Source organism: Apium graveolens, chromosome 9 (genome assembly GCF_009905375.1).
Source record: "Apium graveolens cultivar Ventura chromosome 9, ASM990537v1, whole genome shotgun sequence".
Classification (NCBI taxonomy): Eukaryota; Viridiplantae; Streptophyta; class Magnoliopsida; order Apiales; family Apiaceae; genus Apium; species Apium graveolens.
Window position 1 is genome coordinate 94,296,711 of NC_133655.1, and position 11,531 is coordinate 94,308,241.

At 38.7% G+C, this 11,531-nt stretch overlaps 1 non-coding gene across 1 annotated transcript; it reads left to right on the forward strand.

Moving 5' to 3' along the window:
• Positions 1–1,351: 1,351 nt before the first annotated feature.
• LOC141687832 (small nucleolar RNA R71) lies at positions 1,352–1,458 on the forward strand. The gene has a single exon (XR_012561313.1). It is a non-coding gene; the product is annotated as a small nucleolar RNA R71 (small nucleolar RNA).
• The last annotated feature ends 10,073 nt before the right edge of the window (positions 1,459–11,531 follow it).

The window sequence follows — 11,531 nt, forward strand, 5'->3', positions numbered from 1 at the left end:
CCTTGGGTAAGTAATGGAACGGTCAGCCAATTGTAGCGACATGTATGTGGGTTTTGGATCAGGCAGATCCAGCTTTTTAAAGATCGACAACGGCATCAGATTAATGTTTGCTCCCAAATCACAAAGGCACTTGTCAAAAGTTAGATTGCCAATGGTGCAAGGAATGGTGAAGCTTCCTGGATCTTTCAGTTTTGGTGGTAACTTTTGTTGCAGAACCGCGCTGCATTCTTCCGTGAGAGCAACGGTTTCAAGGTCATCCAGTTTCACCTTCCTTGAAAGAATAGTCTTCATAAACTTCGCATAACTAGGCATTTGTTCCAGCGCCTCAGCGAAAGGTATATTGATGTGAAGTTTCTTGAACACCTCCAGAAACTTCCCGAACTGTCTATCCAGCTTTTGTTGCTGCAATCTCTTAGGAAAAGGTGGTGGAGGATAGAGCTGTTTCTCCCCTATATTAGCCTCAGGCAGAGTGTGTTCAACAGTAGTCTTCTTTGGTTCTGCCACTTTCTCCTTTTGCTTAGATTCTTCATCTCTAACTTCAGCTTCGACTTCTTTTGCCTTTTCAGCATTAGCTACTTTTCCAGACCTTAAGGTAATAGCCTTGACTTGCTCTTTAGCTTCCTTCCTGCCTGGTACTTCCGTGTCACTGGGAAGAGTGCCAGGTTGACGATTGAGCACTGCATTGGCTAATTGACCGATTTGATTTTCCAAGGTCTTGATAGAAACCGCCTGACTCTTGCACAACAGCTTAAGTTCCTCAAAATCAGCACTAGTAGGTGCATCTGCACTTCCCTGTTGAGGATATGATTGCCTTGTAGCATACTGCTGTGGTTGCTGGAATCCAGGTGGGTTAAACTGTTTACTTACTCCTTGCTGATATGTTGGCTGAATAGCATTCTGATTATTCCCCCAGCTGAAATTTGGATGATTTCTGTTGTTAGGATGATAGGTCACTGGCACAGGTTGCTGTTGTCGCTGATAATTATTCACATACTGAACAGATTCGTTGACAAGAGAACACTGATCCGTAGCATGAAAACCTGCACAAAGCTCACAAACCATAGCTATTTGATTAACTCCATACGTAGCCAAAGAATCAACCTTCATTGATAGCGCTTGGAGCTGGGCTGCAATAGCGGTGGCTGCATCAACTTCCAGAATACCTGCTACCTTGCCTGACGTCATCCTCTGAGTTGGGTTTTGATGCTCATTTGCAGCCATTGTCTCTATAAGATTATACGCCTCAGTATAGCTTTTAGCCCATAAGGCGCCTCCAGCTGCTGCATCGAGCATGGGCCGAGATTGGGCCCCCAAACCATTATAAAAACCAGTGATTACCATCCAATCCGGCATTCCATGATGTGGACATTTTCTCAACATTTCCTTGTAGCGTTCCCAAGCCTCGCACATAGATTCTGTAGGTTGCTGCGCAAACTGAGTAAGAGCACTCCTCATAGCAGTAGTCTTTGCCATTGGATAAAACTTCACCAGAAACTTTTGCGCAAGATCTTGCCACGTAGTGATGGACCCAGCTGGTTCAGAATGTAACCAGTCTTTAGCCTTATCCCTCAGTGAGAATGGAAAAAGCCTCAACTTGATAGCCTCATCAGTCATGCCATTATACTTAAAAGTGCTGCAGATCTCGACAAAATTCCTTATGTGCATGTTGGGGTCTTCAGTTGCCGCTCCTCCAAAAGAAACAGAATTCTGCACCATCTGAATAGTGCCCGGCTTGATTTCAAAGGTGTTAGCTTGAATAGCCGGATGAAGGATGCTTGACTGAATGTCATCAATTTTAGGCCGAGAAAATCCATAAGAGCTGGATCAGCTTGAATAATACGATCTCCCATGTTTACTGGTTCTTTCTGCTCAGTTCCTGAATCCGAATCCTCAAAATCTAACTTCTCCGGAGTATCAAGAACTTCGTCTTTCTCCTCAGCTGTATCTAAGGTCCTCTTGCGAGCACGAGAACGAGTTTGCATAAACGCTTGCTAAAGTACCTAAAACACAACCGAAAAGAGTAAGCAACTACTACGTCCTAATCACTGAGTCCTAATGACCAATGATGGTAAGTACATAAACTAAATAAAAATACGCCGAGTCCCCGGCAGCGGCGCCAAAAACTTGTTAGGGCGAAATCACGCACTAATATTCACGCAAGTATACGCGTTCGCAAGTAATATAGAATACTTTCTAGTTCGTTCCCTCAGAGACTCAGACTAAGTTTGTGTCTAATTAAACTCACTCACCAATGTATGACTACTTCTCAATGTCAAGATAATAACACTTAAAATTGTTGATTAAATATTAACTATAATTAACTACTTAATTAACCACTTAACTAACAATTCAATTTATTAATAATAAAACACTCATGAGATCACAACTTCATTATTAATTCCTTCTATAGCCATTGTTATTACCTTTAGCATGTGACAGTGATGACATTAATCGAATAACACGAAACTGATAAAAGCCAACTTTCATTGTACTAATACCATTCTACCAATCATCCACAATTAAGATAGAAGTTGAATAGTCATCAATTATGTTGAGTTCCTATATGTCTACAGAAATTGACAACACAACGATTTAAGCACAAGTTATCCCTTTTGATTACATAGGGCAAATAAAACTGTTAGAGTTACCCACTAATCATGCACAACTTACATGAACCTATGCTAGCATGGCAAGTTCTAAATCTCAAGATCCATCGTCGCTTCACAAGAGATTAACACCCTATCTTATATGTTCACGACGCACATAAGACGAATACGCACAACCAATACTAGATATCATGCAATCATCACACACTAAAGTATTAAACAATTAACTAAAGAATTCCATAATAAATTCGTTGCAACCCCATGATCACGATTAGCCCATAATAGAACTTATCGCCATCATGGGTTCATATGAAATCATGATAAACAACACAAGAAAATAATAACTAAACTAATTATATTAAAACAGAGTACGTCACAAGAGTAAATAAGTCAAAGCAAGAAAACTAGCATCCAACGTTACAACGAAACAAGAATCACAAGAATATATGCTTCCTCTTCGTTGCAGTGTGTTAAATCGGTCTTCTTCCTTATCTCCTTCGCTTCTTGCGCAAAACACAATCTAAAACATAATCTCCTTCTTATTCTCTATGAAAACGTCTCAAATCTACTTATATAATAGTCCCATAAAACTCAGATTACATAGAAGTTGGAAGCCAAACAGAAGTAGAAGTCTAAAATAATTCAGCTTTTTCCCCGACCCTGCGCGGCCGCTCAGCATTTCTGCGCGGGCGCGCAAGGCTGCTGCGCGGCCGCTCAGCATTGCTGCGCGGGCGCGCAGGACCCTACTGGAAAAATTCCAGGTTTGCTCCATTTCTTCACCGTAATCTGCCCGTTCTTTTCCTCTCTCAATGGTGAACACATGCCAAGGCTTATTCTTGATGATTCCTCCTCCGAAATGCAACTAATACCCTGAAATGCATAAACACTAGAAAAACGCATCAAATACACAAAATACTTGATTTCAAGACACCAATTTAAGCCATTTTAAGACGTTCTAAGTGGTATAAAATGCCACTTATCACCAACTACCTCATCTTCTCAAAAAGGTGAGGTCAGTAAAAAGAAGAGAAAGGGGATAAACCTGGTTGTGTTAAATGAGAGTGGTGAGGAGAAAGCTGAAAGAGTACCACCTCTGGTCAAAAGATCCAAAAGAAGTAAACAAACTGAGCTGACCACTCTATCTTTCTCTACATCCTCCCAACAGGATGCAGTTGTAAAAACAACCAGGAGTGAGTCTACACAGCCTGCACAAGAAGCAATTCAAGTGTATGGTAGGAGAAACAAGGAAGGCACTCACTGTGAGAGCACATCTCTTGAAGCTCCCTCATTTATTCAGGGGGAGCTACCAACACTCACAACTGAGAAATAATCTCTTCTATCTAATATTTCTTCTATTCCAATTCCACTTGACTCCATTTCTCAAGTGCACCAAAAATCAAGTGACTTAGCTCAAGAAGCTTTTCACACCACCCGACACCTCATTTAGATGGTGAGAGGCTACATGCTGAGGTAGACCTAGATGACACCATCACAAACATGGGGGGTTCATCAGTCTTTACTGAAGACCCCATGGATATCTCTAATGCACCTTCATATGCAAAACAGTCCTCACAGAATGAAAAGTTTGAGGGTAGTACTCCTGGGGGCTATCTAAATCCTCTCCAATTCAATTGGAGGTTCCTTATGAAGGAACAACTCCTCTCATAACCCTAGCAGAAATTACCTCTGCTGTTGAAGCTAGGAGTACAATTGCCCATGATCCTGTCATAGGGGAGGCAAGCATAGCACATTCAAGTGCCAGTGTGTTGCAAGACACACAAGGGTTTGAGGCTGGTGCACATGACAGTAACTCAGTCAAATCCCCTCCAATTCAATTGGAGGTTCCTACTACAAGTGGAGGACAATACACTGTCATAACCACAAAGCAATCTGTGAGTCAAACTGTGATCTCAGTCACAGGAGTCTCTGATGAACCATCAAGCTCTCAACCTCAACAACCTCACATAGTCTCTCAGTGGCTACAAGAATCTGCCTCTCAACCAACTCCTGTAGATGATCTACTAGTAGAGCAGATCTCTGGACTGGCTAACATCTCACAGCATCTTTTAACTTCAAACATGAGCAATCAAGATTATCAAGCCATTATGTTTGCTTATAATGAAGAAGTTGAGGAGCAAAAGGAGAAAATTGTCAATGATGCTGAGCCAGATGGGAATGTGGATGCATGGCTTTCTAAGGACTTTGCCTTGGAGATGAATCAAGTTTTGGCTAGATTTAGAGAAGAGTATGTTACTATTCTGGGCAGCAATGTAAAAGACTTGAGTCCAGAAGCTGTCTATGATTCCATTACAGATGTATACAAAGCTCAGCTCAAAGCATTTCATCTATTTAGTAAGGCTCTTGAAATCAAGCTCACTGGTCATGAAGACAGAATCAGAAAACTGGTGAATGAGAAAATGGACAAGATCATACCATCTCCAAGAGCTGATCTCTTCGAAATTCAAGCATTTTCCTGAGCAAATGGCTAGGATGGATCTTGCCTCTAGTGAGAAGGAAGTCCAAAATCTCAAACTATCCTACACAAATCTCCATACAGTGATCCAGCAACAAATTACTCACTCAAATGAGACCAAGGTCCAGCTGGATCAACTTCACCAGAGCAGATATAAGCCTTCAGCATTGCTGATGGAAGGGATCAAATAGGCTATAGAAGAACACTTTGGCACATCTAGCAGCTCTTATCAGCCTGGATCCACCTCAATAAATCTGCAAATTCAGTCTCTACAGGATCAAGTCACAGCATTGCAAGACTCCACTCCTCTCTCACTGCACAAGTTCAAGCTTTGACATCTCTTGTCAAAAGCCAACAAACAGACATCCAAACTCTGGTGGACTCCCATAAGCATCTTCAAATGCAAAATTCCATAGCTTTAGGAGCCATCATGGGTAAACTCAACATACCACTACCTTCTTTGCCTGAACAAATAAAACCTGAAATCCCTACTCCCATTCTCATGCCTGTCAACAAGACTAAGGGGAAGATAGAGGCTACGTTGGCACAGTTAAGGTCATCTCAACAACAAGTCCAAAGTGCTGAAGAGAGCTTAAGTCGAAAAGTTGATATTGGAATTGAGAGACTTTTTAAAGCAGCTGAGGGTCCCAGTCTAAGCAGAGAATTTGATGAACTGCTTAAGGCACTCAGAGTTTCTCTCAATGACAATTTCTTCACTTACAAGAAAGCATTGGACAGGACAATAAACTCAATAAGAGTGATCTTGGTAACTAAAGACCAGTTCAAGGAAAGAAGGATAGTGGTCAACATCAATGACTCAGGGGTAGACAGATGTATGTAGGTGTCCCTTAACTATCTTATCTCTAGGAGGGCATCTGAATTAGACATTTTGATAAGAGAAGTCAGAATTATGATTCACGAAGATACTCTCTTGCTAACAGAATTGAAGAATGCACAAGTAGTTGCTTTCCCAGAAGCTTATCTACAGCCTACCAAGGGAGTGACATACATTTGTTCTACTACTAAACATTTCAAACATTTTAAAGTACCTAAACAGTGTTTCATGGCAAACAAAAAGCTCATTATGACTCTTGAAACTGAGCTGAAAGTAAAAAGGAACAAAAATGTTGAAGATGAGGATATGATAAAACTGTTGAGAAGATATCTGGATAATGCAGAAGCAAACTTGCCCAAAACAAAAATCAACAAAGATGATTTAGATGATGATGAGCAGAAGAAAGATGATCAAAATCCTTCTAGATCAAATTCAAGTCAGTCTACTAAGCCATCTGGAAGCAGGGGTGGAGAGAAGAAAAAGGAGGATGACAAGGAAGATGAAGAGAAGAGGAGAAGAGGGGAGAGGAAGAGCGGAAAACCTCATGATGTTTCAGGAACTCAAACAACCCTAAAAATCCAAACACAACCACATCAAACCTCAGCTCAACCCACAACATCAACTATCTCTAACATCAAATCTTCCCAAACACCTAAGCCAAAATTTCTTTACAGACAAATGCCAACTCCTTCCTAAAAATTCCAATCACATCAAGCCTCACAAATCTCAAGAAAATCACAACCCTACCTTTAGCCAAACCTTCACTAAAATTCAAACTCAAATCTGTGGGGAGAAAGCCTAAGAAAGTCAAGCCTGTAAAGGAAGTGGAAGTCACTGAAAGGGCCATCTGTAATTGCTTTGAAGAATCTGACTTTCTACCTCTAAATTTGTACATCTCAGATGAAGACCATTTCCAAAATCCAGCTGAGGAAATTGTCAAAGTATGGGTTGTATCCCTGAGAGAAGTTAGAGTCTATTTTAAGGATGGTACATTCACTCTTCTAAACAAAGACTTAATGGACTCTTTGACTCCTACAGAAATTAAGAGAGTGTTAAGTTTGTTAAAAGGCAAGGACACTGTTACAAAGACATGGAGATCATCTTTGGCTAAATGGTTGATTGAAAGGGAGGAAACAAAGAAAAGAGATAAGGCTGAAGTTGAAGAAAGAAGAAGGAAACATGATGAAGAAATAGATATATTTACAAAAAGATCAGAAGAGTTGAAAGCAAAAGGAATGAGCAGAATTTCTAAAGATGGTAGATTTCTAAACATCAAAGTTGGTGGATTCTCAAGATTCAGTTTAGAGTATCTGGACCAGGGGTACCTTAAGGCAGCAAGGCAAAAACTTGTGGAAGCTCTAAGTGGAACACTCATCATATAAGAACTTGAAATTCTTGATCACTTGAAGGATAAACTTAGAGAAGAAGCAAATGTAAAAACTGTCTTTACCTGATTCTTGTAATCTTGGAACCTGGTGAATCATATGTCGCATAAGTTGTAATTCTATCAAGCTTTATGTTTTAATCTTATCTTCCATCAGTTTAAAACTTGGGGTTAGTCTTGTTAACAGGCATGAATTTGTGTGAAGCAATCTTCTCACAAATTGGGGGAGATTGTTATAAACGACATGCCTGTACTTTAACAAGACTAAGATAACTTGTCAACCCTAAGTAAGTTGTATTGTTATCTAAATTTGTATTGTGTACTTGTAACACTTAAAGTCTGTAAAAATGCAAAGCAGCAGACTGGAGTCTTTTTCCCAAAACAGTATCAAGCCTAAGGATTTTATCTGGAAGAAGATCAAGGAGATCATGCCTCAGATGAATTTTGAAGAAGCTTGGAGTTGAATAAATCTGTTTGGAAAAAAATGTTTTAAGTCAAGATCTTTACAAATCACAAATTTAATGTTATAGAGAAGTCATTCGAGAACTCCAGAATGGCTTATCGAGAAGTCATTCAAACTCCAGAGAGTGCCGACGGATGAGCAATATTTACTCGATGGATGAGAAACTTCTACTCGATGGATGAGCAGTGTCTACTCAACGGATCAGCAATATCTACTCGACGGATAAGCCATCACTACTCGACGTATAAGCAATATCCACCGGGAGTAGAGAAGTCAGGAAAGCTACTCGAGAACTCAAAGAAGATATCGACAAGTCATTCCTTCACTAGAGAACTCAGAGTTATCGACAAGTCTATATTCATTCGAGAACTCAGAGATATCTACAAGTCAAAGTGAAGATATGAAGACTAGAGATCTCGACAAGCTGAAGACCTCTACAAGCCAAACTCATTATAGAGTGCTAGAGATCTCAATAAGCCTATGTACTTATCGAGATGTCAAGTGTTCTATTAATTCAAACTGGAGATCTCGAAGTACAGTCTCAAAGTACAGAATTGCAGATCAGTTTAATATCCAAGATAAACAATCAACAAACAATCCAACAGCTGGATTGACAAGTCTACAAAAAGCAGCTTGAAGAGTGTGCAAGATCAATGGCAAAGATTAACTGACAGAGGAAGATTAAAGTAAACACGGGATGCCAAAGATATTCTAAGCCAGAAATGGAAGATTTGCTTTTCTATAAATAGAAATGACAAGTGACAGTTTAGAAAAGTTAATAGCATGTTTATTATTCATTGTGTAAACCAGCAGTTAACTGATATATAAAGTTAACACTGGTCCTCTAGTTAGAAGTAACAATTTAGATCAAAATTCTTGTAACACTCTCGAGAAGAAGCTGAGCTCTTTAACTTCAAAGAGCTTAGAAATTTTGTAGCAAAACATCTTAATTTTTAATAAAAAAATTAAGTGAGTTTTGAAGATCTGTGTTCTTTATTTTCTGCAAGCTTATATTCTGCATGAACACTTTTCTATACCAAAATTTAATTTACTTTATTCAACCATTAACTTTCAAGAAAAGCCTAAAATCAGGAAAACACATTCACCCCCCTCTGTGTGATTCATTACCTACTAAGGGCCATAATCGAGCCTTTAGATTTGCGTGGTAGCTTTCAAAGTTCCCAATTCTACTAGAACCAATAAATGCACACTAGCAAGCTATTAATATTTCTTGGTGACTTCAGTTACGAAGTTAAGTTTTGTGCGTTATGTTTTAGGTATTGTGTTTGACTGTTATTATTAACTTGTTGGTAAGAATTTAAAAAAATATATTTAATATGAAGATGTAGATAAATTGTGAAGTTAACTGAAGTCATTGACTTATTCTTATGTGAGTGATTTTCCATATGGTTTCCACATAAGAATATAAAGATTTGCGACACAATTCAGTTATGAATTTGATAATGGTATTATAGCTCTATGAATTTCATTTGTATTATTTCTCTATGCATCTCATTTTTCTCCAGTACTATAATATGTGAATCTGATAATGGGATCAATGCTCTATGAATACCCTTTTTCTCCGATTTATGATTAAGGAAAATATTCTCCCGATAACCACATTGTAAGCACAATCTATTTGACAATCTGATGTGAATTTCATGTTTTATTGAAACGGTTCCTAGACAGCGACATATATCTTGACAATCTACCTAATTTTTTTTAAATTTTACCAATGGTTTTGGTGCTCAAGGAAATTTCTCCCAGTGACCATTTTAGATACTGCATTACTCGAGAGTTAGTATATAATTACCTCTTTTTAGGTCCGACTTGCAAGTTACATCAAATATAATTCTTAGCTAATCACTCTAACTTTCATACTCAAAAAGTCTAGTTTTATTATATATTTTGAGTTTTGTTTCTCTACATGCGTCTTTTTAAGATTGTAGAGGCAGGGTGTGCAAAGTAGCGTGTGTTTTTGTGGTCATGAGTCTTGTTCAACACCGTTTGGATTGTAAGGCGACTTTGATACCTTTTGTGTTTTTGTGTAAAGTAAGTCTGAAAGAGGTGTGTTGGGAAATTTATTCAGGTAGCTGGTATTCCTAGCTGAAAGTTGGGGTTGGAAGAGTTTGTAAAATGATTGCGGGTTTCCCAAATATGTCATTTCTTCTATTTCGTAATTTTGTAAATAACAAAGCTGTTACTTTGTGGTTTGTTTTACTGGAAGATGAGGTTGGCTGTAATAAATTTCAGAGGATTTGTGGTCTGAGTTGTAGGTTGCATAGATGAGTAGAGATTAGAGACTTAATTTTCGTGCATGGTTTGGCGTCTTCTAGTTATATGCGAGGTGGTGATGCTCTTTCCAAGGACCAAATGTTTGCGGCCATGTTCCTATCTCTAGCCGCAATAGAGATTTAGTTTACAGAGTGAAGATTGTGTGTGCATATATAGCTTTCCTTTATCACCATTTTGGTGGCTCATCTTTTTGTGAGTGCTGATGGCTCATTTAGAGTTTTCGGAAGGGGTGCTTGTGTTTTGTTGTTTCATTCTCTTTGTAGATTATTTTAAGTGAATTTTTACATTTTTTAGATAAGTCCTCTCATAGAAACAACCTTATTGTATGATTTATTATTGATAAATTGAGAAACATTTCAACTCAATTTACTGGATTAGAATCTATTTTTGGATTTTACTGAATGTATGTATGAACGACAACTTTTACAATGTATATTAGCGCTTAATTATTTTGCGGTTGAAACATTTTAGCATATGCTTCTCTTTTTTGTGTTTTTTCATAATACAATATTATAATGTGATTTTCTGGATCATTTTGAGCTAATAAAAACATATCAGCACACAATTCAATTCAAGTTTTATGCAGGAGCAGAAAGTTGCTTTTGATGCTTTTATTACCAGGACCTACAGAAGTTCTTTAATTAGTGCATAAACTCAGGAAAAAAGTTATTTTCACTTCTATTTAAACTGTAAATTTTTTTATCAATGTAAACTCAATTTTGACATTCTTGTTACCATATGTATAAATAATATTTGATCATATACTTGACCAAAAAGATCAAATTTATTCATGTTTTGGAGTGAGGACTTTAAATATAACAATCTTAGGGTGGTGTTAGAATCATACAATTTTAGAGTGAGGTCTCGCCAAGATCTCATATTATTCGATTCTAACAGTGACCATCTAAAACCGGAGACTGGAGAATAGAAAGTAAGAATGTATCGATTAGAGAATAAGCCAATAACATTGTCACCGACTGTTATATGATACAAAATTCTTCAGTTCCCCTTGTCTTAATTACAAAATATAACATGACTATATATATAAAGTGATAACTCCCGGTGGCGGGGCTGCTCCTTCGACACCGCCCTGGATCCTTCGCCGCTGTAGAGGTGTAGGATGAATATGAATGTACGGTGGCTGTGTGTGTATATGAGTGTGAAAGAATGATTAACCCCAAAACCTCACCTTCTTGGGCTATTTATAGCCCAAGGGTAGGGTTTTGGGGTTGGTACCTCTGAATCGTAGCCATTGGTTCTGGGAGCGGAGGACACCTGGCGGGAGTGGATGCTTTACACGTGTCAGCGCAGGACTGGTTGAGGAGTGTTTTGAGGATCCTCTGACACGTGCCCTGATTATTCCCATGATTGATGTGTGACAGTTGTCCCCGTCACGTGCTCGGGCCAACGTCTCACGTGCTGGGGTCTATCAGGGTTCTGCTTGCGGGACTGAGCTTGTTAGGAGTGGTGTCGTG